We start from the raw sequence: 27,877 nt of genomic DNA, 5'->3' as shown, positions 1-27,877 counted from the left end.
CGCGTCAGGCACACGTTTACAGGATGTGCAGATGAGCACGGGCACCTTCGGAGGGGCCATCACTCCACCTGCCACAAAGCCCTTTAAGAAGAGTTGGCCCAAAGGGATCGCCGCAACCTCCAAGCAGGGGTGTACCGCGGTCCATCGCCACGAGGAAGAGGATGTAGGTAACCGCAAAGGCGGCCTCACCAGGAGGAAGCGGGGAGTTTCAGGGGAGCTGAGCTCTCCCCGAGCCCTCCCACCTGTCACCCAGGCGCTCAGTGAGACCATAACGTCTGAATCCCACGGGACTTAGTGACGGCCGACCTCCATGCCGCGGTCCCGGAGGCGTCTGGCCAGCACAGACTCCTGCTCCAAGCAAACCCACTGAACGCTCCGCATAGGCTACTGGACTCCAGCCTGAACTCAGGGACCTCCGACAGTTACTGATGAGCCAGGAGTGTCTGAAGGGTGCCCTTGGCTGAGAGAACAAAACACTAACGGCCTTCACTTCCCTGCTGGGCTTCAGCAACTTACGAAGAGGCCTTGCGGCAGAAGGAGGGCGATGGGGCGTGCCGCGCGCAGCAGCACAGGTTCGCTTGGAGGTAACGGTTCTTCAGGGGACCCAGGGCCGGGGCAGCACGGCCCCCTGGGTGTCTGTTCCTCCGGGGTGAGAGTCTAAGGCTGTCCTTGGACCCGTGTCGGTTCTCCTGAGCCCCTGCTCATACGGTGGACGCCCAGGGTCCCAGCCCGGAGAGAGGGTTGGCCCTGAATTACATCCACTGTCAACAAGGGCCCAAAGCCACCAACGGTGGGAAATTCAAAAACACCGTCGGGTTTCTAGAGATTGTCGGAGGCGCATTCTTAGATCCCTAACCTCCGACACCACACAGCAGGGCTTCATTTGGAGGCCTGAGGGCTTCCACTGAGGGGGAGAAGGACCACGGACGCGGGACGCGCGTTGTCACCGACGGGCCTCAATCCATCAATTCGCAGGAATTTTAAACTATTTGGGGAATTTTATAGTTTTGCAGAGTAAACTTACAGGTTGGTAAACCACCTACTATTTAAAGTGAGTTTCCTTACGAAAGTTTTCCACAAGGTGGAGGCGGCCCACAGACAGCAGGTCCCCAGGGCCTCGGGGAGGCTGGGGTGAGGCCGATGAGCAGGTGTTAGGGGCCCCGACAGACTGTCTGGGGCAGGCGTCTCTGGACGCGGGATCGCCCCGCCGAGGTGTCATCGCCTGTGTGGAAACCGGCTCCGAGGGGTGAGAAGGAGACAATGGGGTCGAAGCAGTTGTCAGGCAAGGCTGGTCTGAGCGTGAGCTCAGTGTTATTTGCAAACCTTGGGAGTTCGGGTGTCGCTGACTTGTCCTGAGGGACAGGTGTTGGAGGGGCCTCTCGGGCTGCAGACTGACCTCACTCCACGTCCCTGGGGCTGGTGCACTGCCTGGGTCCCTGGTGGGGCTGATCTGAGCTCAGTCGTGGGAGGTCAGCTCTCAGGAACAACAGTGTGGGTCACCTGCCTTTGGACAGATCCGTGTGCAGGCGGTTGGGTCTACACCCGAAAACGGGCTCTAGGACTCGAGCGGCTGTGCTTCTGCAGAAGATGTGACCGAGCGTCACGGGGAGCCCAGCCCTTCCTCCCCCAAGTCTGCACCCCAGGAGGCTCTCACCTGTGCTGGGAGAGCTTTGGCTGTCCCCGAGTTAGGGGAGGCGACAAAAAGGAAAGGCCAAGGGCTCTAGGCTGAAAGCTCCGGGATGATCTCCAACTGGTCTACTTGGTCAATCAGAGCCAATCAGACCTCATTAAACGTGCGTCGTACCGCGTCCGTGCCGAGGGCCAGGGCAGGAGCAGCGACGTCCACTGTGTCACTCCCAGGGGGTCCTTCTCCAAAGACGTCTGTTACCTGCTGGGGGTGGGATCTGGAATCAACTGAGGTTTCTGCCGACGGTGGACTGAAACCGTCCTCAGGGAAATGTGCAAACGTGCTGGGAAAAATATTTTTAACACACTTTTAAATGCAAAACAGCTCTTGCAAGAAATACTCTGATGCCAGAAACAAAGTGGGATCAGGAGTCCCAAGAGGTGAACAAACACTGAAGGCCTCGGCTGTTGGGAGTCCACGCCTCACGGGCGTCCTGGACTTTCTGTTCCAACGGCTGCAAGTGTGGGCACCACTCCCGGAAGGCGGGCACCGAAGTGGGGAGAGTCGCCTTTCCAGATACCAAGATGCCATAAAGTCCTCGTACCTAGGGTGAGGTTTCAGCCGGGGGTGGGGGGGAGAGGCAGCAGCCATCGGGGCAGAAAGGAGACGCCAGCCCTGGGCCCGCCTGTAGCGTCACGGACAGGGCCAGGGGCTGTGCAGGAGGACGGCAAGGCGCTGCCGCCTCCGCGCCTCGTGGAGTGAAGGCCGGAATCCAAGGGCAAGCGCCACCCTTTTAGAAGTGCGCTGCAGAGCATGTCCTTGGGACTTCGGGGCCAGGAAGAATTTCCTCGATGGAAGTCAAGAGCACGAACCACAGCGTCCCCGAGACCATGGAAGCGGACTGGGGGGAGAGAGGGAGAGACACGGTCCCCAGGCCAATAATAAAATGAGAGAACGGCCCCCCGGGGATGAGAGGCAGATCGCAGGTTGGCATCGCACGACGCGGAGACACAAATGGCCAAGAAACACTGGAAAGGCTCGAGCTCGTTAGTCGGCAGAGAAATACAGGAATGCGTTTTACTGCCTCCCCTCCAGTTGGCATGGTTAAGACTCCTGATCACACCCAGCGTCTGGCAGGGCCGTGGAGCAGCAGGGGACTGCTGGAAATGGCTGTCAGAGCAGAAGTTACGACAACCTGGCACTGCCCGGGCAGGTCCAGCCCCGGCCAGCGCCGCGGGCAGAGCTCTGGCCCACGTGTTCGCGAGCGCTCCCGGCAGCCTCTCCCCAGCAGCAGCACCTGGGACCAGCAGCGTGTCCGTCCGCAGGGGAGGGAACAGCTGAGCCCAGGGGCCGCGGCTCCCTCTGGGGGGCTGGGGGACCGGGCCCAGGGAGCACCACGGGCTGGTCATGTGTTGCTTAAACCGGCTGGTGGGCGTGTGGTTTTTATTTTATTTCCAAGCTTTACAACACAGACTTGCAGAATGTCGTTGGATGCATCGACCATTTCACAGTTTAAAACATCCTTGCAGAGATCCAGCCCAGGCTTACCCTGGGGTGCGGGCGGGGGAACAAAGGGCCAGAGGGCTCAGGAACCTGGTGAATCCTTGTGCTGTTGGTTGACGTCACACTGTCTCCAACGCCACTCGACCTGGGGTCCGAGGACAGGTGACCCTCGCAGGGCACCTGTGGGAGGCGTAGGACTCAGAAAGCCAGGTCTGTTCCCTCTCACACCCGTGCAGACCCCCCACCAGGGTCTTTTCTCTGAGAGGCTCCCTGCTCGGAAGGAAGGCTGGGCGACAGGACAGCGGAGCCAGCCTCCATCCCTCCAGGCCCTCGCGGGGGCACCTCCGTGAGCTCGGGGCACCCCAGGCCCAGCGAGGAGGAGAGCGGCCCCGCCGCCCAGGAGCCGGGATGGCGCTCGCTCCGCCTGCTGCTTCTCCGGCCCCGCAGTCCTCGGGAGAACCGTGGGGCCGGGCCCCCCATCTGCACGGTGGGGCCCTCTGAGGTTGCAGAGAGATGAGATTTACCAGGGAGAACAATGCTGCGGGCTGACAGTGTGCGTCCTTTCCTGACTCCTGGTGTATTTTACTTCTACCTCAAGGGTCTCGCCTCTGTGATAGATGCAAATTTGTCACCTAGAAAGAAAAAAACAAAACACACAAAGAATCCTTGACTCCAGTTAAAACTCTCACCCTAGGCCCGGGAGGGGGACCAGGCCGACTCTTTAACCCTGAGGGCGGGAGGACCCCGCGTCCAGGTGTCCACGCCCTCTGCCCCTTGAAGGGTTGGGGGCCCTCGGAGGCTGCCTCCCGGCTCCTCCCCGCGCCCCACTCCACGCTTCTGCAGAACCGTTTACTTTTCCTTCCTGTTTCCTCTCGTCCTGGAGTCCCTCACGACACAGATCCCCAAGGAGGGGCCCAGAACATTCCGCTCCACCTCCAGCCCTTTCAACCCCCCCCTCCTCCGCCCCGCGACCCAGCGCCCCGCAGCTTTGTCTCCCCTTGGGCTTCCGCTCTCCCTGAGGGTTAGAGAGCCATTGGCCGGAGCCTGCGGAATCCGAGGCGCTGACCGTTACTTGTGTGAACGCATCTGTGCGCCCTGGGCTCCCAGCCTCGCGCGCCTGTTACCCCGAGTGACTCCGGGACGGGCTGCGGCTGTGGGATCCCAGGGCTGCCGAGGCAGAGAACTGGCGGCGCGACAGCCTGTCCCTTTGCCAGACGAGGAACTGAGACACGATTTCCCAGTTGCTTCCGTGCGGGGCCACTTGCCAGCGCTCCCTGGGGCGGAGGGGCGCAGGGAGGGGGCAGTGCTTCACAAGGAGCATCCGGAAGGGGACCCCGAGGCTCCCCAGCCCGGCCCAGGTGGGGCGCTGAGGGACGGTCCCCGCACCCTGCGGTCTCCCTCGTTCACGGGGCACCGGACGGACCGCGGAGCAGAACGCCCGCCTCCGGGGAGACTGACGCTGGGCGCGAACGCTGACGCCGAGGGCGGGGGCCCATCTCGCCAAAACTGCCCTTTCTGTCCCGCGATCGTCACTGGTTCCCCTCCTGCCTCCTCGAAACAGAACTACAACAAAAGCAACAACAAAAAACACGGCAAAGAACTGATTTTTCTTTAAAACTTCCGCCTTGGTTTGCAGCAGGGAAGGAACCAGGGGCTTCAGACACTCCAGGAGGCCACTGGTCAGGCAGGGCCGGGGTCAGCGCGCCTCTCCCAGGAAATCCACACCTGCCCGCCTGGCTGTGACCCGGGTGTCCCCATTCTGCCTTCTGACGCGACACAGACCCCTCGACCCCTCTGCCCCGGGCAGCCCTTCTGTTCCTGGAGTTTCTTAGCGGCCCTGAATCTTTTTGAGAAAAACATCTTCTGTTTCTTCGGTCCCGCTGGTGCGAGCTGCTCCTTGGCTTACCCGCCAGCGCGTCCGGGCAGCCACCCGCCCGGGCTCTCCGCGCCGCCCGAGCAAGAGGAAGCGCTTCCTGGGGAGGGCCCTTCCCTCCGACGACGCGCTGCCCCTCCAGGCGCCGCGGAGCAGCCGGCGTCCAGCTCACGGTCGCTCGGATCCGAAGGTGACACCACACCCGCCTGCCCACCCTCCCCTCGGGCCCGTGACTGCAGACTTCAAGGACGTGGTTCTCACCCCTGCTGGGCCTCATCTTTTTGGTCTGAACTTATTTTTTCTGCTGCAGGGAAATCATTAAAACCTTTGAATCAGTCTTTGGGGGCGTCTGCTGTCCTTCCCACACTGAGGAAGCTTTTGGGAAAAGAGCATCTTGAAACGCCAAGGGCCGTGGCGCAGCCCCAAAGCAGCCCCGCATCTAGGTGTCCCCACACAGCCGGGGACGCGGAGGCGGGGGAATAGCAAAGGCCACTGCGTCCTCCCCTCTTGTTCCACTGAAGAAAACCCTGCCCAGGGCGGACGCGGGACACCTGTGCTAGGCAGGCGGCAGGGAGGCGGCCCCAGGCGTCGAGGCTGGAACTGACGGGAGGACCGCCACCTCCTCGCCTCTGGTCAGACAGCCGTGTCCTTCACCTTCTCCCCTGTTGGGGCTGGGCCGCGTGCCCACAGCGGTGACTCTCCGGTCGCTGCCGGCCCTTCCCTGTCCCGCCCCCCAGCCTTCCCGGGAAGCCCCCGCGTAAACCGCGCGCAGCCATGTCCTTGTCTCGGGCTCTGCTTCTGGGGAACTCGTCTATGGTGAGCATCTTCTAAATTAAGGTCTAGCATCCTAGGCGGGCGTAAGGGTAAAGGGCACGACGGCACTGAATGTCTGGACACTCCGGAGAGACCAGTTCCTGAATTCTAGTATCTACAACTGCACTGCAGGTCCAGAGCAGAGAAGCTTCTACTTGAAAAAATATTTATTTACCAAGATAACACTGAGTTATAACATTGTAGAAGTTTTACGTGCACAGCGTCGCACTCCTGTCCCGGGTGCCCTGGAGGGCACCCAGCACCCGCGTTTGGTTTCCATCCGTCGGCAGATGGCCGACTCCCTTGCCCACGCCCCCCCCCCAGGCCCTCCCCTCTGGAAACCGCGACTCTGCTCTCTGGCCTGACGTGTTCATGTGCCTTGGCTTTTGTCTGTTTGTCAGTCTGTTATTTTCCACATCATCTGAGAAGCCTCTGCACCTGGTTTCACACAGAGGGAAGTCTGAGGACGGAGCTTACCGCAGAGGCCGAGGGTCACCGCTCATGGGTCAGTGACCAGGCCCCTCCCTGACCGGCAGCCGAGAGCGAGGACCGCCTGTGCGCGGCCAGCTGTCCCTCAGCCGCGCGTCTCCAGGGTGCGAGAGGTGGTTGTCCCCCCATGTCACTAACGCCGGCCCCTTGAAGTAGTCGGCCAGCTTCCTAAGAGGATAAACCCAAGCCAGTGCTATTTTAAAACACCAAAGACGCACTTGTGGGTCTGGCTCGTGGGGGTTCTGGCTGCTGGTGTTGGGCCAGGGCCTCCAAGACGACGTTAAACCGCGTCAGGTTCCACCATGTGCGTTAGGGCTGCACCTGCCGCCTCCTGCTGATGACCCGGGGCCCCGAGGCTGCAGGGCTCATGCCGGGGCTGGGCCGGCCCACACGGCGGTGTCCCCACCACCACCGCAGGAACCGAGGCTGCCCTGGCGGCGAAAGTCCTCGTGGCAGAGCCGCGACCCCCAGGTCCCCACGCCCATCGCCGTGGGTCTCCCGCCAGCCAGCTCCGAGCGGGGCTCTAGGCACAGGTTCCACGTCCCGCAGTCCTACGGCCCCAGCCCGGCCCCTCCCTTGAGCGGTCTGCTTTTCCCGTGGAGGGAGACGCCTGCGCTGCGACGTGCTGTTACGCTGGCCTCTCGAGCAGTGAGTTAAACCTGCATCTGGACCTCTCCTCGAGGGTAATTTACGGTCCCTTGGCCCTTTGGTTTCTGTTCTGACTGACCCCAGGGCCCCCCAGGGAGGAGGAAGGTGGAAAGTCACAGAGGAGGGGCTGCTGGGTACTCCCTGCGCTCAGCCGTTCTGGCCGTGGGAGGGTGAGGCCAAGCGCAGTTCCATCGGGAACGGCTCATCTCTGAAGACACGCTGGACAAAGGCGGCCCAAAGGCCGGACGAGCCCAGTCTGGGGGCTCGGGGAGCTGGGAGCAGACCCCCCCCCCCCGTAAGGGGGTCTGCTGGGCCATTGGCCTGCTTGTCCTTCATGAGAGGAGCTTAATGAACTTTTTACAACTAAATGTCAACCATACTGTTAAAATAATAAACATCACCATTGCCCAGCTTTAAAACAAACCGAATAATCCCCAAATGACCTCCCCTTTTCTGGCTTCAGCCCCACAAGTTCACAGGGGAGGCCCCCACACGGTCGCTTTCCTGTGGGGCGGTCCCGAGCGGGTGGAAGGGGCAGGGCAGCCACCTCGTCCCCTCGGCTCGGACTTCGTGCATGAGCTTCAGGAGTCGTCCAGCGTCCCGCTGTGTCACTCAGGAATGCTCGGCTCTGCCCAGGAATAAGAGAAGCCGGCCAGAAAGGAGGCGAGAAGCAGGTAAGCGCAGAGGCGGGTGGTCTATGGGTCAGGAAGACCCCGATGAACTGACAAGGGCATTGCTGTTGTTGACCTGGGTTGGGGGGCGGGAGGACCAGGAGCATCACCTGCGTGGGATTTGACGACAGTCCAGGGCGCCCCTCGCCCGAGACACAGGTCAGCCACCAGCTGGGCACACTGGCCCCGGTGTCTCCTAGCTGGCGTCACCGGGCACTGAGCCCATCTTCGGAGCCCGGCTCTCACCCTCATCAGCACCTGGTCTACACGAAAGGGAAGTCTCTGAAGACGGTGCCAATGGAGGATTCAGGGAGTGGGGTCCTCCCAGCCCGCGGGCACCCGGCTGAAGTGCGTCACTGACCCCAGCTCCTTCCTCTTGCTTCTCGCTGTGCTTTCTAGAATCCATTCTGCCCACGACCCCTCAGAGAGCTGCCCGAGAGGCACTTGGAGGCTACGGTTGATGGCATCAGGGCAGTTCCCTCCACGGCAGATGACAGACACGGGACACCATGGGTGAGGGGGCTCGTTAGAAACACGCCCCGTCCACGATTCATATAAAAAGTAAGGACGCAGGTCAGGGACGAGGGGCTGGGTCTCCACTCTCTGTTCCTCCGTGAACTCATCACAAACGCTCCCCACACAATGTAAAGGGAAAAGAAAAAGTCGTAATTACATGACCCTCATCCTGTGAAGCTCTTCGCAGTGAGGATAAGCATCATATTTACGTGACTATTTATGCATTTGTTGAGCGCTGCGTTGCAGGCTCCAGGTTTGATGTGATACAAGGATTTATTTCTTTGTAAATATTTAGAGAGCGTTCGTTGCTCTGGAGAGATGTGTGTGGCTGGCCGGATAAACACGGAAGCAGCCAGAAGAAGACACACGAAATGCTAACAGTGGGTCACAGGGTTATTAACCATGTTTTGTTTCTTATTCTCATTTTGGGTATTTTCAGGACGCTCCCAAAGCTACAAGAATCGTTCTGTGATTTACCGAACCTCAGTGTGTCATTTCAAATCTTCTCTGCAGCACAAATCTTCATAGACGTCCCCAAGTGGGTGAGGAGCCAGACTCACATGACAGGGAGGTTTGGTCTTCGAGAAGGAAACGGTGTCCAGCCGTGCTTGGACGGTCCCGGCAGCACCGGCCACGGCACCCCTCCCGCGATGCCCCAGACCCACTGTTGCACCGACGAGCCTTCCCCGGGTGCGGAAGTTCCCGCGTGCTGGGTCCTTACACCAAGACATGCAAACACCTACCCTGCACTTGGCTCAAACCTCTTTCCACGTTTGAGCAGTGCTGGGGTTGCTAGAAGGTGCATCAGCAAGGCCACACGCCTGCAGTCCGCCCGTCAGCAGCCCAGCCGTGTGCAGGCCACGTGTCTGAGAAGGTAGTGGGCTGGTCTCGGGGACTCGCTGATGGGGAGGGGGTGGCACCGGGAGACCCCCCCATCTCTCAAGGTCCCACCAGGTCCGACTGCTGCTGACTTACCAGCCCTAAATATGGCGGCTCCAAAAACAATGGCGGTTTTATTCTCACAGAGCTTCTGTGCGTGGTTCTGACCCAGGACCTCCTCTGCATACAGTCAGGGAACAGACTGAGGGACGCTGGCGCCCGGAGCAGCGGAGGGCTGGCTGGACACCCCCGCCTCTGGGGGCTGCTGCTTGTGGCCCCTCCACGTGGGGTAACGTGGCCCTTCCAGCACAGGGGCCCTTCCAGCACGGCGGCCCTTCCACATGGTGGCCCCCGGACAGTCATCCTGCTCGTGGGGCATCTCGGGGCTCCAGTCGCAAGGAGGAGGCTGATTGCCTTTCCAAGACCCCACCTCGGAAGTCACAGCACGTCACCTGTGTGCACCCTTATGGCCACATTAGTTGCCAAAGCCCTCCCAGTTCTAGGGGTGGGACATAACGCCACCTCCTGATGGGATGTGTCAGAGTCTCCTTGGAGATGGGCCTGGGTGGTGGGAGATGTTGCTGTGGTCCCTGAGGGCCGCTCCCCGGCTGGTAACACCCACCCCGTCTCCTCCTCCTCCTCATCCCTGAGACCCCACTGCCTGGATGCCCCATCTTGTGAGGCAGCTTGCTTGCTTTTTCTTCTGACATTTAAAATAAGTGAGGTATGGTTGGTTAACAATGTGTTAGTTTCTGGTGTCTGGCTCAGTGATTCAGTCGTACATATGTATATTCTTTTTCGTGTTCTTTTTCATTATAGGTTATTCCAAAGCCCTGAATGTACCCCTGTGCGCCGCAGGAGAACAGGGGGACCCTGCTGCCCTTCTACACAGCAGTTTGTATGGAGGCAGCTTCCGCAGACTTCCTCTCCAGCCTCCAGGGGCTCCTCCCCAGAGCTCCCCCTCCATCCTGCACACGGCCATTCCCCCCACCTCTCTGCCCTGGAGGAGTTCACGTCTCCCTCCCCAGCTGCCCTGCAAACTCCCTGAAGGCTGGGCTCACCCATTTTCTCTTCCCTGCGCTACCTCTCCAAAGATGTTTCAAATGACATCTGTAGGAATCTTCCCCAGCAGGGGTAGTACCCAGACACCAACCCTGAGTGACAGCCAGTTGCACAGATGGCAGCGTCTCAGCCACGGGGAAGGGAAGGCGCACTTAGTGGGGGATGGACAGTAAACAGCGCCTGTGGTGATTTCTGGAAACAGGGGTCACTGACGCTTTGCAATTCATCATCTGGAAACTCCCTGAGATTTCAGTAATAAGCAAGGATTCCCATTTCTTTTTTAAAATCACTTCTGAAAAATAGACCGTTCCTCTACCCAAGCCCAGAATGGACTAGCTCAGGACCCACTTCCATCTGGGTGAGCCTCCTGTGCTCACCTCGTCCCCACCCCTGCGCCCGCCCCAGGCACCACCGAACCGCCGGTGTTCCCTCGAAACACCAGCGTGACAAGCGGCCGAGCTGAGGTTTACGACGTAGAAACCATGCTCAGACTCGCTCTGCTGGTTCGCCCGCTGCGCACATTTCTGCCTTCATCTGAGTCTGGACGTTTCTAGGTCTCTCCCCCTCGGGAGTGAGGAGGATGGATCGTCTTAGACAAGTTGAAGATGAACTAAAAGAAATGTGAGGAAACAAGACAGTTCAGGATTCCGTACGACACTGAATTTCTTCACTCGAAAACAAAATCCCACACAAGGAGCTACATTCAATACCCTGCAGTGACCTCCAGTGAAAAAGAACATGGACAGGAACATACGCATGTGCGTGTATGACCGAGACGTGACGCTGCGCCCCAGAACTGACACAACGCCGTAAACTGACTGGACTTCAATTTAAAAAAGCCCAGTTCCAAAGCCTGAACGCCCGTGGTCAGCGCCAAAGGCACAGCGCAGCCCTTCAGCGGGACGGTCTGCAGTTACTCGGTTAAAGCGGCCCCGCCCCCTCTAACCTGCTCTGTCTGATGCTGGGCTCACTGGTCCTCACACTGGAAGGAGGTAAACGTCCCCTCAACAACCTGTTTTTCCCTTTCAGATATTTCAGAAGCATAAGCTACGAACATTCCTGATTTCTCAGCCACTGCAAAAATCAAAGAGTACTTGCCCGTGGGTAACTGGAAACATTTATGTTTAGTCACGAATGGTTTTCACGGAAATGACAGGACATCCAGCCCAAGGAGGGATCGTGGAATCGGCTCCATGCCTTCCGGGAGTTGCACATATTCACCTTTTTCTCATCAATAGTCGGCTTCTTTGACCCTGCTTGGACCCACTGACCCACCCCCTGTCCAGATCAGCAAGGGCTCCTAAGTCAGGCCCCCCCGGCTTCTTGTTCCCTGGCTGAAGCCCCCCATCTCCTCCTCGTCCCCTCAGCCCACGTTCCAAAGTGGAAGCATGTTGTACGTGTTTCCTGTCAGCTCAGGAGGTGTGGAGAGTGCGGCCCCCACTGAGAGCCCCGGGCTGGGGCCCACCCCTGCTGGCCGGGCGTGCCTGCCTTCAAGGGCTGCTGTGGGGTTAGGGGTGACACCCCCGAGCGGCCCCTAGAGCACAGTGTTATCTTCCGTCCACAGTAACGGGTCTTGCACGGCCCTCCCCAGGCGGGTATCCTGGGACAAGGATGGGAGAGCGAGTGGCCTGTCACGGGGAGGGCCCAGGAAGCCGGGTGGGGACTGAGGAAGCCGCACAGGACCCAGGGATGCAGGGTGGCCCAGGTGCACCGATGAGCTGGCACGGCTGTGGGCTTCGGGGGCGCGGTCCCGATGGGGACGTGGGGGAGGAGGGAGCACGTGACTCAGAGACGCCCCCTCTGACCTCGAGGAAGCTGGGTCTCTGTCCAAGGCCCGTCTGCTGCTGGCTGGGAGCTGGTCCCAGGGCACTGGCTCCTCGGCGCTTCCAACCTGCCCCACGTATGGTCGGTGGTCTGTGCACCTGAACGAGCCCTCGGGCGAGTCCCAGGTACCTGCAGCCGGAAGCAGCAAGCACGCCTGGGGAGGTGAGGGCCCTGGAAGCATCTGGAAGGCACGTCAGCATGCAGCCCGCAGGGCGTGGCCTCAGAGGGTCTGGCCCAGCAGGCCGGGGGCGGGTCAAAGGCTGGCCTTTCTCACGCAATGCCAGGTGGTTTTCAGCCGGGCAGGTAAAGGCGGGGAGTCTGCACGCCGCACTGGCGGGTGACACCTTCAGAGTCTGTGTTCGGGGGTCGGATGAAGGAGGAGCGGGGTGAGGGCGCCGAGGGCAGTGGGCGGAGGCCGCGTCTCCCTTCTCCCCGCTCTCGGAGAACGCGGTTTCTCAGCCCGCGGTCAGCCGCCCGCCGTCGTCTCCATTTGTAGGGGAGAAAACCGTCGAGCTCTTGGAGATCGTGGTGGACGCAGTGGGTCTCATCTGCTCCTGCAGACGCCTGGGGCAGGGGCTATGGTCCCACGGGTGACACCCTCCTCTGGGTGTGCCCAGCTTTGTCTAAAATCTCTCAGGTGTTGTGAATGGAGAAGGCTTTGTAATTATCTGCAATCACTGCTTTCTTCACGGTGAGAGGGCACGAACGTCTCAAGACGTGTCTCCACGGGAAAGGAATTCTCAGCATCCCCCCTCACCGCCCCGACTCAAGCGAGCCTGAGGCAGACCCCGCGGCGTCTCCGAGTGCCCGTCCTCGGGACTCGGGGAACAGCGGGCCCCGTGCTCAGCGGTGCCTGGACTCGCGCTGCGGGCGCCTGGTCTGAGCCCGGGGCCTTGTCGCTCCCCTCGGCTGTGCCGCTGCTGAGCGGCACCCGGCCCGGGGGCGGGGGGCCCAGCACGGGCCCCGGCAAGACGGCCTCCGAGCTGCTTCGGCCTCGTGGGTGGGAGGCCGGGCCTGGGGGGCAGCTGAGATTCAGCAATCTCCCTCGTCCAGCTGTCACTGTCACCGGGGGTCACCCCCGCTGGGCCTCACGACAGTCGGCCCCTTCTGCCCGAGGGACGTACGGTGCCAATCGCACCCCGGGGCCTCTTCTCGGCTCTTGTCGGCACGGCAGCTGGGCAAAGAGTAACGTCGTTGTAACGGTGACTAAAATTAGCTCTGACTTCAATGAGGGAAGTAGGTCCAAGCTCTGGCACTTCTGTGTTAGTCACAGTGGCTTCTGACACGTGGCCCATCTGACTGGGAAGCGCAGGTGTGGAGCCGGCCCAGGCCCCGCGCCAGGGGCAGGCTGTGCCCGAGCCGGGGTCAGCGCCTCTCAGCCGCGTGATTTCCAGGCACCCTGGAGGCCCAGGACCACGGCAGGTGAAGGGCGCACGGAGGCCGGACGGCATGTACTCCATCTTGTCGCGAGCACGGCGAGCAGCTGAGGTCCTCGGCGCCGGGGACGCCCAGGAGCAGGAGGCTGGCGGGCGGAACCACAGCCCTCTCCCGTTTCCCACGGGCGTCCGTCCATCCGACCTCAGCACCTCGGCTCATCTTTGGCGTTTCTTCCCTTTCCTGCCCTGAACACACTGGCCACGTCCTGCCGTCAGTCTTTTATGAATTCTGTCCCGTCCAGTCTCGTCCAGTCCCTGTCCTCACGCACTCTGCGTCTCCACTTCAGCCATCACCCAGCCCCACTCCTGGCGGCCCCCTCCCCCGGGCCCACCTGCCCCGCCCTCTGCTTCCAGACTGGACCCCCACACATCCCTGCTCACTCTTCTTTTGTACAGAGGCTGTCCTGCGTCCTGAGGTGGACAGCTCACAGGCCACCCTAATGGGTGTGTCGATGTTGTGACAGCAGACCCGGAGGTGCCCAGCTCGTGCCCTCCTCACTCCCACGAGCTGGCGGTTTCCACCGTGAGCCCCGATGACTCAGCCTGAGGCCGTCTCTCCACCCACAAGAGCAAATCAAGTAACAACATTCATGGAGTGAGTGGAAATCAGTGATGGAGGGCAAGCGGGACTGGCCAGAGGGCAAGCGGGACCGGCCAGAGGGCTGGGAGGAAAACCAGGAGAGCCGAAAGCAGCAAAGGACAAGGGAAGAAGCAATTATGCGAGTGAAGGCGGGTCCACTGAGATGACGCTGGACCAACACTGAAGCCTCGGTGCCGGGTCTCACAGCCAGTAGGCCTCGCGTGACGTGGGGCAAAGATACCACTGGGCGGTGGTGACACGGGCGGGTTGCCAAGTGGCTGAGAAGTGAGTGCAAAGGGAGTGAGGCAGGTGCAGACACGTCTCTCTAGACGTCTGACTGTGAAGACCCAGAGAGACAGGGTAACGGAGGGGGATGCTGGCTTTGAAGAGTCATTGGTCAAAGGCCGTCCTCGGGGGGCACGTTGAGTCTCTGGTGCTGGCGGCTAGTCATGCAGGCCCAGGGAGTGTGTTCCAAAGCCAGAACAAGCGCAGTGTAGACGGCCTTCGCGTTTAGCCGTGAGCACGGGGGTGTGTGAGCAGGACCCCAGCAGCGCCTGCTGTGGGGTGGGGACGTATTGGGGAAGAGCCTGTGTTCAGGTGAGCTTGCACTGAAAAGCAGACACACACACACAAAGTGGATTTTACGTATTTCCTTTAGGGAAAGGCAGTGAATATTCTGCAACTCACAAACGCGGATGTGGGGAGCAGATGTTTCCCACCAGCTGTTGCCAAGCCGGCTTTTGCTGTGGATGCTCTTTGGGAACGGCTCCACCCAGCCAAGGCCACCCAAGCAGATCGCCAGACAATCCAGAGTGAGAAGACCGCCTCCGTCCACGCCGCCGCCGCCTCCCAGCCTCCCGGTCCCCCAGTTGTCTGATCACAGAGGACGGCGGCAGCCGGGGATGACACGGAGCCCCTCGGTCAAGGCCCGCCTGCGCCGGCCCGTGGCCCCAGGACCTGGAGAGCTACCTGCACCTGAGGGGCCCTCGCTTTCTCTGAAGGCGCTGCCTTGAAGACAAAGGCAACGCAGACACGGAGCCCAGAACATGAGAGAAAAGCCTGCTCTTCCCGCTCAGGAACTGCAGCAACTGTCAGGGGCGCAGGGCCCTGAGGGCAGCGGCTGCAGGGCCCCTGCGCCCCGGGCGCTGGCCGAGCAGGGAGGGTTCCCCGTCGGCTGTGGGTCTGAGCTGTTGGGTGGAGCCCACCTGGCCGCCCCGCTTAGGCAGGCGGCTGCTGGCCCCTAAAACGCCCAGGTAGGGGCCACGGGGGGCGGGGGAGGGGTGATGAGAAAACTGGGGGAAATGGTGGTTTTGAACTTGAGAAGTTAAGTCAAATTAAATTCAAACTTTTAAGAGGGGGAAAACCTGTAAATGACAAACGACTCCATAAGGAAGTATTCAGCTCTGGGCTGTTTAGACATGCATTCTTCATCCAGGACCTCGTAATAAAGCTTGAAAAAAAAGCACAACGGCATTTCTTGGCCTAAACCAGTAAAACGAGTCCAGCTGTGATAGTGTCTTTCCAGTCGGAGCGATCACGATCCACGACTTTCTCTAAGGACTTAATTAGCATCAACGCGAGAGCCTCTAAGTTCCCCAGGTATTTATCATCTGGAAATAAAACCTGCTTACTTACTGTGGATGCCAAAGAACAGATTAAACTGATAAAGGAAAGTCTAAGATTAACAAGTGCAATTCACTCGTCAGATGGAGATATTTTACCATTTCACCAAGTTGCTCTCTCGGGAGGGAAGCTGTCTGTCGATACTCTGCTACGGAGACCGAGCTGGGGAAGGAGAGCCTGCTCCCCGCCGTGAACCAGGGCGTCTCTCCCAGCTCCTCGTCCACTGCCGAGGGAGGAAGATAAGCAAGGGTCTTCCCTCACACGCGCTAAGTTAAAGAAAGCTTTAAGTGCGCTCCATTCAAAAGCACACATACTGAAAACGGGATGAGTGAGTTCGTTTTAGCGTTTGTGCCGTGTCTGTCCTGGAAAGATACAGAGATCAGCGCGGCCCCTGCACAGCGATGCCGCACAAATCCGCAAAGTGTTCCCTGTCTTTGAAAAAGTTCGAAGTAATTGCTGTAGTAACGGGACCCACGCATGTGCAAACAATAAAACAATACTACAGGCAGCGAAACTGGGGAGGCCGACTCGGCAGCCAGTGCCTGCGCTTCCTAACCTGAGACGCAGGCGCGCTCATCACGCACGCGCGCCATCTGAATGGTGACGGCACCGGCTAGGCCAGCTCAGTGTGCTGTGCGCCCTCACGTTGCCAGAAGGCAAAGACATGTTTACCACAAATACCAAAAGAAGAGAGAGAGAGAGAGAGAAGGGCAAAGAAAGGGAAGGCCGTTTCTAGAGCAGAGGAGGGAAGCAATGAGCACATTGAAAACAAATAAAAATCTCAGAAGCAAAGCTAGTAACCTGTCAGACATAGAATGTCCAGTCTGACCAGTACACTTGGACGAAAGAACACTAATAAATGTAGACAGAACCAACTTCCCTGCTGGGAGAAACACGTGTAGAATGAAGCACATGTAAAAGGGACTGGGAAAATCAGATTGGGCAAAGACTGAGCAGGCAGTCGCTAACCAAGAGAAAGCTAGAAGTCGCAGCGATAAAACTGGGCAAGAATAACGTTAAAGCAAGAAGTGATAAACTACTGCCAAAGGGATAATGAACATCAGTGCATGGTGTCAGGCACAGCGAGAACACAACCGCACTTTGTGCGCCAAATAGCAAAGGAAACAAACCATAAGGCATCACTCCAGGGGCTTCTAGAATAAATCAACAAACCCAGAAGTACGATCATATCATGATGGATCAAGTTAGCCTCGGAATACCCTGGTGAGTCTGCTCAAACACGAGTCCTCGGGCTCCACCCCGGACCTTCTGCTCAGTCGGTCTGGCTGGGCTCTTGTAGCCCGTCCAGGTGGAAGTTTGGGAAACCAGGAATGGTGTGACTGAAAGGCGTAGAAACACAGAGATGAGAAGGACTCAGCCAAGGACGGGCAGCAGAAATCTCCGGGAAGGAGCAAGGTGTTGGTTCCAACCAACCCAGGATCTTGAAAGAGAGCCCGAGAGAATCGCGGCAGAGCCCTGAGTCGATGGCAGCCCCAGCATGACAGCCGTGAGCAGAGGGGCTCAGAGAAGAGACACAGTTCCCTGAAGTCTGCAAATGGGGACCGAGGGTGAAGGTTACCGCCCCCCAAGTCTCTGTTTCCAAAACACAGGCACCTCTCGTTACCCCCGGGAGAGGAGTGTTCCTCCTCCTCTCTGGGTCTGTCCGTCCTGGTCTGACTTCTCCTCGGCTTCGGAGGTGTTGAAATTTTCCTCAAAACCCGCCTTCTACTTCTGCCCCCATTTAAAAATATTCTCTGAGTTCAGCCATGTTCCAAGTCCTTTACACACACTCCTTTACTGGGTAGTGCTGGGAGGCACGTCTCCTGTTACCCCCACGTTGGGGGTCAGGGATCGGAGGCTGGCGAGGTCACCTACGGGGCACCGGGCGTGCAGAGGGGCCCGACCCCCCCCCCTTTTTTCCCATTTGCCTTTTTCTCCCGGCGAGGAAGGACTGGGTGCTGTTAGTGTCTCTTTCTTTCCTTTTTTTTTTTTTCTTTTTCTTTTTCTCCTGGTTCTTTCCCAGGAAGGAGTCAAGTTGACACAAGTCTCAGTCAAAGCAGCCTCCTGTGGTCACGTCGCACCCTCTGCTGAACCCGCTCCTTCCTCTTGACGTTTTGGTCTGGACGGAAAGTGAGGGCTGTCACCAGAGAACAGCCTGCTGCCAGTAGCCCCGATGTCCCACAGGCCGGTCTATCCTCATGTGGCCTGTCATGCTCCTGGGGCCCAATTCTTAGTTCTGAAAGTCTCCAAAAATGGCAGCATCCTTGGCCAGAGGCAAGGCTCACTCGGCCTTCCTGATTCCGTAACTTAGAAGTCAGTTGCCTCGCAGGTGCCTTTGAACTTCTCGTGCTGATTTGATGACTGCAGTGTCAGAGACGCCTTGCTCTCGTCTTTGTCTGGATCAGGACGCGACTGCCCGGGGCAGGGTATCAGACTGAGAAATCCGATCAGACCCTGATTTCAGCCCCCTTGGAGCTGGCCAGCCAGATGGTCTCCACGAGCCCTCCCTCGCTGGACTTCTCATTGTTCACCACTGCCCTCTGGGAATGTGATGCTGGATTCCACCCTGAAGTCCGGAAGACTCTAGACTTTAAGGAGATGGTCATGTTCCAAAAATGGGATCACAAAACAAACAGGACTGGAGAGCCTGAGGGCACTCCCTTCATTGCCAGCTGTTTCCAACATGCTTTCAGTTGAGCAAAACCCCAAACACATGTTGAAAAGCTCATTTCCCTCTGAAAATGTTACATCCACAGGTCAAACTAAGAGGAACCATCTCTGTCTGAATCTGATCCGTTCACACTTAACTAACAGAAAGCTGGGTGACGAGCAGGCTGACGGTCAGGAGGCCCCTTTCGGTAGCCTAAGGACTTGTCCCCTCACTCCAGGCTGTCCCTGCAAAGAAGGGGAAAGAGGAAGGTCAGCGCTAGACTCTGACACAACACCTTCCCTCAGCAAGGCTCTTGCCCCTTTTTATTACCAATAAAGCAGAGGTAATGACCAGGAGACACTGTCCTGCCCATGAGCGGGATGGGCGTTAGGTCAAGAAAGGCCCCTTGCCCGTGCACCACACCTTACAGAAGGCTCTCGAACCTTCCTTGCCTTCCCTCCACCCGCCGTCCTGGGTGAGGCACACTCATTCTTCTCCTCAGGTTATCTGAGCAGCCAACCAGCTGGCTCCACTGAGTCTACTTTTGCCTCCCTAACCTACCCCTCCCCGCTGTCCTGTTTCTGAATGATGTTGTTACTCATAGCTCTTCTCTGTTCAGGAGCTGCTTTCAGCTTCACTCTCACCTGCAAGCCTCACAGACTCCGAGTTACTTTGCACTCCTGTGTGGACACCTCTGCCCGCCCCGCAGTGACAGACTGGCCACAGCCATCCTGGCCTTTTGTTCCTCTTCTGGGTCTGTTCCTCCCTCACTGCTCTGTTTAAAATTCTACTCTTTAAAGGTCCATTTAAATCATGCCTCCTCTATCCAGGTTTAACTTATAGGTTTTTTATTTTTAATGTGTAGTTTAAAAGTTTTTTTAGATTTATAGAAAAGATGCAAAAATAGTACAGAGAGTCCCTGAGCTATTTCCCCAGCCTCCCTACTGCCGGCAGCCTTACACAGCCAGAGTGTAAGTGTCAAAGCCGAGAAACTCAGAACAGTTCAATACTATTAAATAAACAAGACCTTATTTGAATTTCACTAGTCTTTTCACAAGTGTGCCTTTCTCCCCGTCCTGGAATCCAACCCAGGATCCCACTCTGTGATAAGTTCTCAGCAGCAGTTTTGCAGAAAGTCCCACAGTTTGGGTTTGTCTGAGGTTTTGTGAGGCCGTCCGTGACTCCCACCCCAACTGATATAACTATTTCTCTTCTGGGCTCCTATGACATTGCCACTCCCCACAGACGTCTGACCACTTGTCTGTCACAGTACCACTGAGGAGGAAGACTGCATGTCACACACTGGGTTTCCGTAATACTTATCACCTTGATGTTCAATATGTCAGTCAGATCCATGAATGAATCCATGAATCGATGAACGATGAGCAAAAAAAAAAAAGTATCATCAAAACCCTCAGCAAGCAAATGAGAGATGCTGGAGAGCGGGTGGGGAAAAGGGACCCTCCTGCACTGCTGGTGGGGATGGAAATTGGTGCAGCCACTGTGGAGAAGAGTATGGAGATTTCTTTAAAAACTTAGAATAGACTTACCACATGATCCAGCAATCCTACTCCTAGGCATATATCCAGAGGGAACTCAAATTCAAAAAGATACATGGACCCCAGTGTTCACAGCAGCACTATTTACAACAGCCAAGACATGGAAGCAACCTGAATGTCCATTGACAGATGACTGGATAAAAAAGATGTGGTATATTTATACAATGGAATACTACTCAGCCATGAAAAAGAATAAAATAATGCCATTTGCAGCAACATGGATGGACCTGGAGATCATCATTCTAAGTGAAGTAAGTCAGACAGAGAAAAATAAACGTCATATAATATCACTTATATGTGGAATCTTAAAAAAATAATACAAATGAACATATTTACCAAATAGAAACAGACTCACAGACACAGAAAACAAACTATGGTTATCAAAGGAGAAAGGGGGTGGGAAGGGATAAATTAGGAGTTTGGGATTTACAGACACACACTGCTATATATAAAATAGATAAACAAGGTCCTACTGTGTAGCACAGTGCCTTGTAATAGCCTATATTGAAAAAGAATATGGAAATGAATATATATAGTGTAACTGAATCACTCTGCTGTGCACCAGAAATTAAGACAACATTGTAAACTGACTAGACTTCAATTAAAAACAAACCAAAAAAATTCTTGGGCATTTTTTAAAAACAAAAGCTTTTCAACAGAAAACTGAAAGCAAGCATTCAAACATAGGAATTGTCCCCCCAGAAGACCAAGATGGTCCTTGATTTTCTTGGCTTCGTTCAGAAAAAAATGAAATACTGGGAGGGGAGGGTCCCGTGGGTGGAAATAAACGGGTCCCCACTGACTTGAGCAGTCCTGCTCTAAGAGCCGGGGCACTCTGGTCAGAGGTGTTCGCCCCCTTACTTCCACCCTGATTTCCTCCCGCCAGACCCCTCACAGCCAGGATGAGACCCTGGGTTCAGTTACATCGATGTTTCTCGGGAGAAGCAGCCTTGGAGCGGCTGCTGGCAGGTACCTGCTGGCTGTGCACGTGACACGCGGAAGGATGGCACCATCCAGACAGAAGAAGCAGGACGCCGAGTGCCCCACCCCGACTCCAGAGGTGCCGATGCCGCGGTCAAGACCCTCTCTCGCGCCCAGCCGTCATCCTTCGTGCTGTGTTTTGCAGGCAGGAGTTACGCAGGGAAGTGGTGAGCGGAGACAGGGCGCTCAGGGACCTGTCTGACAGGACGTGGCGTTCCCATCAGCAGTGGTTTTTTGGTGCTTCCTGCACCGATTCTGTGGAAAGGGCAGTCACCAGGGCGGTGGGGACGAGATGTGTTTCTGGAATCCGTGTTTATTTAGGGAAACGTGGCTCGTCAAATTTCTGGAACACTTCGATCTTCAACTCGGTGGTCACTGTTCAGCCCCAACCCTCCGAGGCGTCGCATGGTGAGTCTCACGCGCTCCCCGCCTCCTCGCCCAGGGCCTCTGCCTCTGTTCCGGGTGATGTCAGCTCCGGACGCAGCGCCAAGGAGCCTCCAGGAGAGGCCGAGGGCGGAAGGAACTCCCGGGGGCTCAAAGTGACGACAGTTTTGCTTTACACATATTGATGTCAAAATCAAGCTGGAAAACTGACCGCGAAAGAACGTGCATGTTTACAAACTAAGAAATGTCGACTTTGTCTGAACTCGGATGGAATCCGGGGCACGAAGAGGCTTTGCTCCCTGAAGTCACGAAACTTTCAAATGTTCTGTTCTTTCAAAACTGGTCTCCCAGTCATTAACAGGGAGCATACTCACTCTTCTAGTCTGAGACCTGCAGATAAGTGCCCAGCAACGCACACCCAGAGGCTTCGTGCGGCGGGGCGTTCCGGGCGCTAAGGGGGCCACCCCCGGCGGAGGCCGCTGCCGGGACTGAACGACAGGAAGCATAAAAGCTTATGTAACCGCAGTCTGAAAGTTACTATTTACAAAACAATAGCTCAAGCCTCTAAAGTATACAGGTACTGGTTGCATTTTCCCCCAGATTTATTTCCTGAAAAGGCGTGTTTCTTGTCCGTAAGTGTGTGCAATACGGACCACGTGCACGTGAAGGAGGGCGTGCCCTGTTGAACACGCATGGGCTCGTGAGGACCCGGCCCCGCCCTGGCTGTGCTGGGACCATCCCCCCACCTCCCTGGTGACCACGGCTGTGCTTTCTGCCAGGATCACGCCCTCTCTGGTTTCTGAGACAGGGATGGGCGCAAAAATGTTGACCTGGCCTCTCTTTCCTGAAAGAAACTCTGGTAGGAGAACGACTCTTTTGGTTTCCACACGTGCCCGTGTCCGACGTAGCATCTTGGCCTTTGGGTTCGGGTGTGAAATTGCCTTCTGGTTTCCTTTTTTTAAATTAGCTTCTTGGGTTCGGGCGTGAAATTGCCTTCTGGTTTCCTTTTTTTAAATTAGCTTCTTGGAGTTTCACTCCCAACTCATTTGTGTTCTGTTGAAATGTATTGTTCTGGGGCAGTTTATTATCTAAAGAAGGACCTATTCCTTAAAATTTAGGCAAAACTTTTGTGTAAAACCACCTGGGCACGAGGCCTTTTGAAAAGTTAGACTTGACAGACTTTTTGGTTTCTGTTATGGTGGTTGGCCTGTTCACTGTTTAACCTCTTCTTGGCAAATTTTGTTAATTTATGGAAAAATCGTCCCACGCGTCTAGATTTTAAAATGTTTTGGATGAAATGTGTGCAGATCTGCTCTCAAAGAAACAGCCTGATCTCCGTCCGCACGTCCCTCTGCTCCGTCCGCACAGTCTCCCGCCGCGGCCCTGCAGGGCGGGGCCCTCCGTGTGTCTCCAGGACCCCCTCACAGGCCTCCTCCTGGAAGCAGCCCTTGGTTCTGTTCATCAGTCCTACAGGTTGCTTATCTGGGCATTTTTGGTTTGATTTTAAGCTAGTCACTGACCGTTTTGGCGTTTATAAAGCCTTTCCTCTGACTTCCTTTGGTTGCACGTTCTCTGCTTCTTGAGTAACTCTCGGTGAATGCACGTCCAAACGTTTTCACTTGTTAATTAAAACATTTATACTGTGAGTCTACGGGTTTTCTTTCCCTTTAATTTTGGACCAAGGCAGAGGGTTCTCCTTGTCTTTAACCCCTAAAACCCCCGTAATTGTAGTTGGCGTTTTCCAGTTCGACATAAGGGCTGTTTCTGAGTTGTTACTATTTTTCATTTCAGTTGTCAGATTGATACCAGCGAACGGGGATGGGGGCGGCGTTACTTCCCGTTTCTAGTTGTGTGGGGGTTCCGTCTCTCTGACTTCCCTTTTGCCTGTTTGTGTTCATCTTCTTTTCCATTAGAGGTTGGTATTGAATAGAGTTCCCGTGCTGCACAGGAGAAACTTGCTGTTCATCTATTTCTGTTTACTGGTTTTGTTTCTCTGCTTTTCTGCTCCACTGGCTGGTCTCCAGTAACCAAAAGGAGACAGACGTGGGTGTGATTTCCGTGGAGAGACACACGTATGCATGTGATGCAGACAGAGACGACTTGCAGGGAGGCGCTGGCTCCCCGGAGACCGGGAGCCCATGACCTGCAGGTGAGGGGCGCCGGAGGCTTCACTCCAGCCTGAGTCCATCGGAGGGAGTTCGTCTGAGTCTGACAGCACGTCACGGCTCTCCTGGTACTTCTCGAGGTCACGGCCGCAGGTGCTCGCTGACACGCACGCACGCGCGGGCACAGAAATGCTCACAAGCATCGGCTTCCTTGGCAGGTTTCACCTTCAGCTTCCAGCGGTGAGATCTCAGTATTGGTGTTGCTTCTTTCTTGTTCTGGTGTGTTCTCTGTCCATCCTTTTCTTTCCTTTATTAAATTCCTATTCTTTTTCTTTTAAGGTTAGCTCAGTGGTGACGATCGTGGCCCCTGAGTCCAATCGCTCCGTTCCCTGCCTCCGCCCCCGCCGGTTCCTGTCCGACTGTCTCTCTGTCCCCTGCTGAGATACAGCACGTGTTAAAGGCTCTGAAAATGCCTGGCATGCAGTAAGAACCCCACACATGTCTGCTTTGTTATTACTGTCACTTTATTGTATATCATAAACAGCCAAGCATCCATCTTATACACAGTGAAGCATTAGAATTTAGAATTTTTTTAATCCAATCTGAAGACTATTTTAATAGGGTGAGTTAAAATCCATCCAAATTGGATTTCCACCATCAATATTGGAGGGTTTATACCTCTGTCTTTTTTTTTTTTTTTTACGTTTTCTGTTCTGTCTAATTTTTTTTTTAACTATTTCATCATTTCCCCTTCCCTGACTTCAGCTGGATTTCATTTTCATTCCATTATTTTCATTTTATTCATTCCCTTTCTCTGTGGGGTGCTGTGTGCTTGTTGGGGGAAGGGCCAAGCTGTCGTTTCTGTTGAGAAACGCGGAGCATGTTCGACAGGCAGCTGGTGTCTTTCCATCCACCCTGGGCGCCCAGCACGTGCGGGAGACACAAAAAAAGTACAAGGCTCACCTCTCGCTCTAAGGCTGCTGTGTCAAGACGGGGCCCCGATGGTCTGAACCAAGGAGCAACGTGGGGGCTCACAGGCTCACTCCGTCTGAGCCGGGAGTCTGCAGGGGCAGGGGGAGAGTGGGGGGGCTCTCAGGAGACGTTGCACAAGAGACGTGGGGTGACGGGGGCCAGTGTGCTGGCTGAGGTGGTGGGAAGTGGACGGGCGACATGCACATTCTGAAGACAGAGCCAATAGGGGAAAAGCCAAAATATTTCCTCTCCCAGCGGCCGCTGATTCAGACGAGGCTCATCCATGGAGTCTGAAGCCAGCGGTGAAATGTGGCGAGAAACAGGACATTACAGAGTCCTCAGGTATCTTCTGATGGGATGTTTCTTAACTGCAAAAACAGGGGAAACCCGGCAGACACCACATTCTCCAAGGGGCCCGCGCCAGCGTCACCGGCAACGAGACGGACGGACGGCGGGTGCTGTGGTGGTTGAAGCACCGAGGAGGACGCGCCGGCACTGTGCTGGGCCTCACCCACAGCGAGGCAACGTCCGGCAGACCCACGTTCAAGGCCTTCTGCGGAATACCTGGCCTGTGCTCGGAAAGGAGAGGCAAAGTTAGCACCGCAACCCGGGAGCTGCTTCTGACTTTGAAGGACTGAAACTCGTTGGTAAGATCATGAGCCACTCTCTTTCTCTTTTGCCATAAAGGGCATTATTGGGTCCATTGACAAAATCTAAACTAGCTCTTTAGATTAGAAATGGCATTACACCAGTGTGAATTTCCTGATTTTTGTAACAGTCCTGGGTTAAGGAAGAGAACGTACTTGTTTTTGGGAAACACGTTCTGAGGTATTTAAGAGCAGAAAGAAGGAGAATTAGATGTCACTTCTGTAACTCACTCCCAAACCACCAGAGCAGATGCTCAAACACACAGAGAGAACGAGAATGAAAATGTGGGAAAAAGCTGACTGTGGGGGAGTCTGGGTGAGACGCGCACAGGAGGGCTTCGCGTCATCCTGCACATTTCCATAAGTCTAAAATTATTTCCAATTGTAAAAGCTTTTTTTTAATATTATTCATAAGAACCCTTTCCAGAAATTTTGGGAATTTCCAGAGCTCTTCATTTCTCTAATTAATCCCAGCTTATGACAAATGCCAGTAGATGTCGTATTAAAGACACATTTAAGTCCCAGAAATAAAAGAGCCAGAAGGGGCGAGCCATCACTTAATATACGTCTCCCCAGAATTTCTGGTCTCTTCTTTCTTGCCACGGTCGTCAGGCAGTGGGCTCTTTCTGCCCCGTTCGGGCTGCGGGCGAAGGACGTTGCCTGCAGGTGGCATTTTATGCGTCTTGTCTGCAGAGAAAGTTACCCAGGCCTGACGCCCCACAGGTACCAGACCCCTCCTCTTCTACTCAAGGGAGCCTCTGGGCTCCCCGTGGTCCTGGGAGGCCAGTGCGAGCAGCTTTCCGCCAGAGAATCCAGATGGAAATGCTTCTGGGAAGGGGCTGTTCCTGGTCTCTGCAACTTCTAAGGCCACATGCACGTCATACCTTGATGTTGCTCAAATCGGGCTCCTTAACCACACTCTTCCTTTGGCGGTAGAATTGTCGGGAGCCAGGACTCCCGGCCGCCCTGCGACCCCTGGACCGCTCTTTGGTTTTGATGCTCAACCTGTTGTTCAAGAGGAGCTCCTTGAAAAGACGCACACGCACAAGAAAACTCACATTCCAACCATGCGGAAACCATAAAAAGATGTGTCAGCCACTCCAGGGAGAGGTCAGCCAACTGTGAAATGTAAAGGGCAGGAGACGGCTTATCCGAGCCTGGACATGCGGTGGGTGCCCCGGAGCTCAGTCGTTCATCGCCTCTGAGTTCCGGGAGTTGTGGCGGGAGACACAGAGATGGGAATTCAGATGTCCCAGCTTGGGAAGAGCACCCCGAGGACCCCCGCTCCAGCCCCGGTGTCCTTGGCGTCACTGCTTGTCGGCGTGGCCTCCCAATCAGACTGGACGCTCTAACCCACTTCAGGCGCCTTCCCATTCCTCGCACTGGGGACCAGCTCGACGGACTGGAACCGGGGCGGGGGGTTCTGGGGAAACGGCTGTGGTGGCCCACGGTCCTTGAATCTCTCCCCACCCCCCGGTGGAAACAGGCAAGGAAGACCCCCCTGAGCCCCAAACGTAAGCAGATGCAGACAAATGGCCAGGAGGAACCTGTCCTGGATGCTGTCAGCACGGAATGGGGGCGGGAAGGAGAAAGGAAGCAAGGGGGATCTGAGAGCAGAGCCCGGGGTCACCGGCAGGGGCGCTGTGGAGAGGCCCCCACCCCGGCAGGAGGGTCGCTGGCCCCGCGCGGGCGTGCTGTGCGCAGGGACCTTAGAGCCGGCCGACTCCTAGTCGCTGGTACGCTTGTTTCCCCGCTCCCTGTAGGCCATGCAGCCCCTGCACCGGCCTCACAGCGAGGGTCACCAGCGTCACAAAAAGGGACCTCCCGGGCCTCCGGGTAGACGGTAACCAGGCACGGGGCCCAGGCGCCACCCAGCTCTGCATCCAGCTGCCCGCTTGCAGGAGCGCCCAGGTCAGAGGGCCGGGGCAGCAGTGCGGAGGGTCCAGGCTCTGGGTCAGACGCAAGGCTCTGCGTGCTGGAAGGCAAATTGTCAGAGAAGGGAAGGGACGAGGTGGCAGCTGGCACACGGAACAAGGCAAAAACAGCGAGGCAAACTTAGAACCGGGAACCAGTGAATCGATGATATCCAGGGGTGCCCATTTTGGTTTAAAACTATGAAGAAACACAAGGAAATGGTCACTATGAAAGTCGGGGGGTACATTTAGGGGAAGAGAGTGTGTGCAGATTCCAGGGGCTTCTGAGGTGACTGGCAGATTTCCGCCTCCTGGCCTGGTGGTCACATGTGTTTTCCTTGTAGCAACTGATTAAGGCAAGTGCTGTGTCTACGTTCCATTTCATAATAAATTGTCGTGCTGATGGCTTGAACAAAAGAGGGAGCGGCTGGCTGACTAACAGTTAGATGCCACTGCGGGGACGCCCGGTGTCTGCAGCTCCAGAAGGAGTTTGAGCGGCAGCTTGTCACCAGCAGACTGGTTTTCTTTGCTCTTGGCTCTATTCTTGGTTTGAGTAAGGCTCTTGCCTCAGGGTAATAAAATGGCTGCAGCTACCCCAGCCTTAATCTCTTCATCCCACCCTGCCCAGAGGGGATAAAAATCTTTCTTCTAGCAGATCCAGAAGAGTCATGGAGTCACTCTCATTGGTCCAGACAAGCCCCCATGTCCATCCCCAAACCAGTCATTGGCCAAACCCATCCAATCCCGAGGTGAACAATCGTTTATTTCTGAGGTTGGCAGAGGGGCCCAGCTGGTGGGAGACAAGAGGCTGGGTGCTGGGGAAGCCCCCAGCAATGATGCCTACTATGCACTCGAGCCCTAGAAATTCTCTCGGCTCGACCCACTGGATGGAGGGACCAGACGCAAAGGTGGGAACGAGTGAAGATGAGGTGAAGAAAACGGTTTCATGGACAAGAGAGCGGCCCCCGGAGGAGGCGGCCACCCAGGTGGGTCCGCGCTCCCCCAGCCCCGAGAGCCCCGCGTGAGGCCCCCGCACGAGGCCCCACCCGTGGCCAGTATGTTGGTACCTGCTGCCGTGCGCCAGACTGTTCCTCACACCCTCCCTCTCCCACCACGAGGGGC

The 27,877-nt window shown here is 56.5% G+C and overlaps 1 long non-coding RNA gene across 1 annotated transcript; it reads left to right on the top strand.

Annotated features, from left to right (window-relative positions):
• The first annotated feature begins 7,154 nt into the window (after window positions 1-7,154).
• Window positions 7,155-8,761, top strand: LOC116657897. The gene is made up of 3 exons (XR_004313061.1): window positions 7,155-7,627; window positions 8,024-8,185; window positions 8,654-8,761. It is a non-coding gene; the product is annotated as an uncharacterized LOC116657897 (long non-coding RNA).
• The last annotated feature ends 19,116 nt before the right edge of the window (window positions 8,762-27,877 follow it).

This window comes from Camelus ferus, chromosome 19 (genome assembly GCF_009834535.1).
Source record: "Camelus ferus isolate YT-003-E chromosome 19, BCGSAC_Cfer_1.0, whole genome shotgun sequence".
NCBI classification, from domain to species: domain Eukaryota; kingdom Metazoa; phylum Chordata; class Mammalia; order Artiodactyla; family Camelidae; genus Camelus; species Camelus ferus.
The sequence above is the reverse complement of the archived record's forward strand: the minus strand, read 5'-3'. Positions and strand labels throughout refer to the sequence as shown.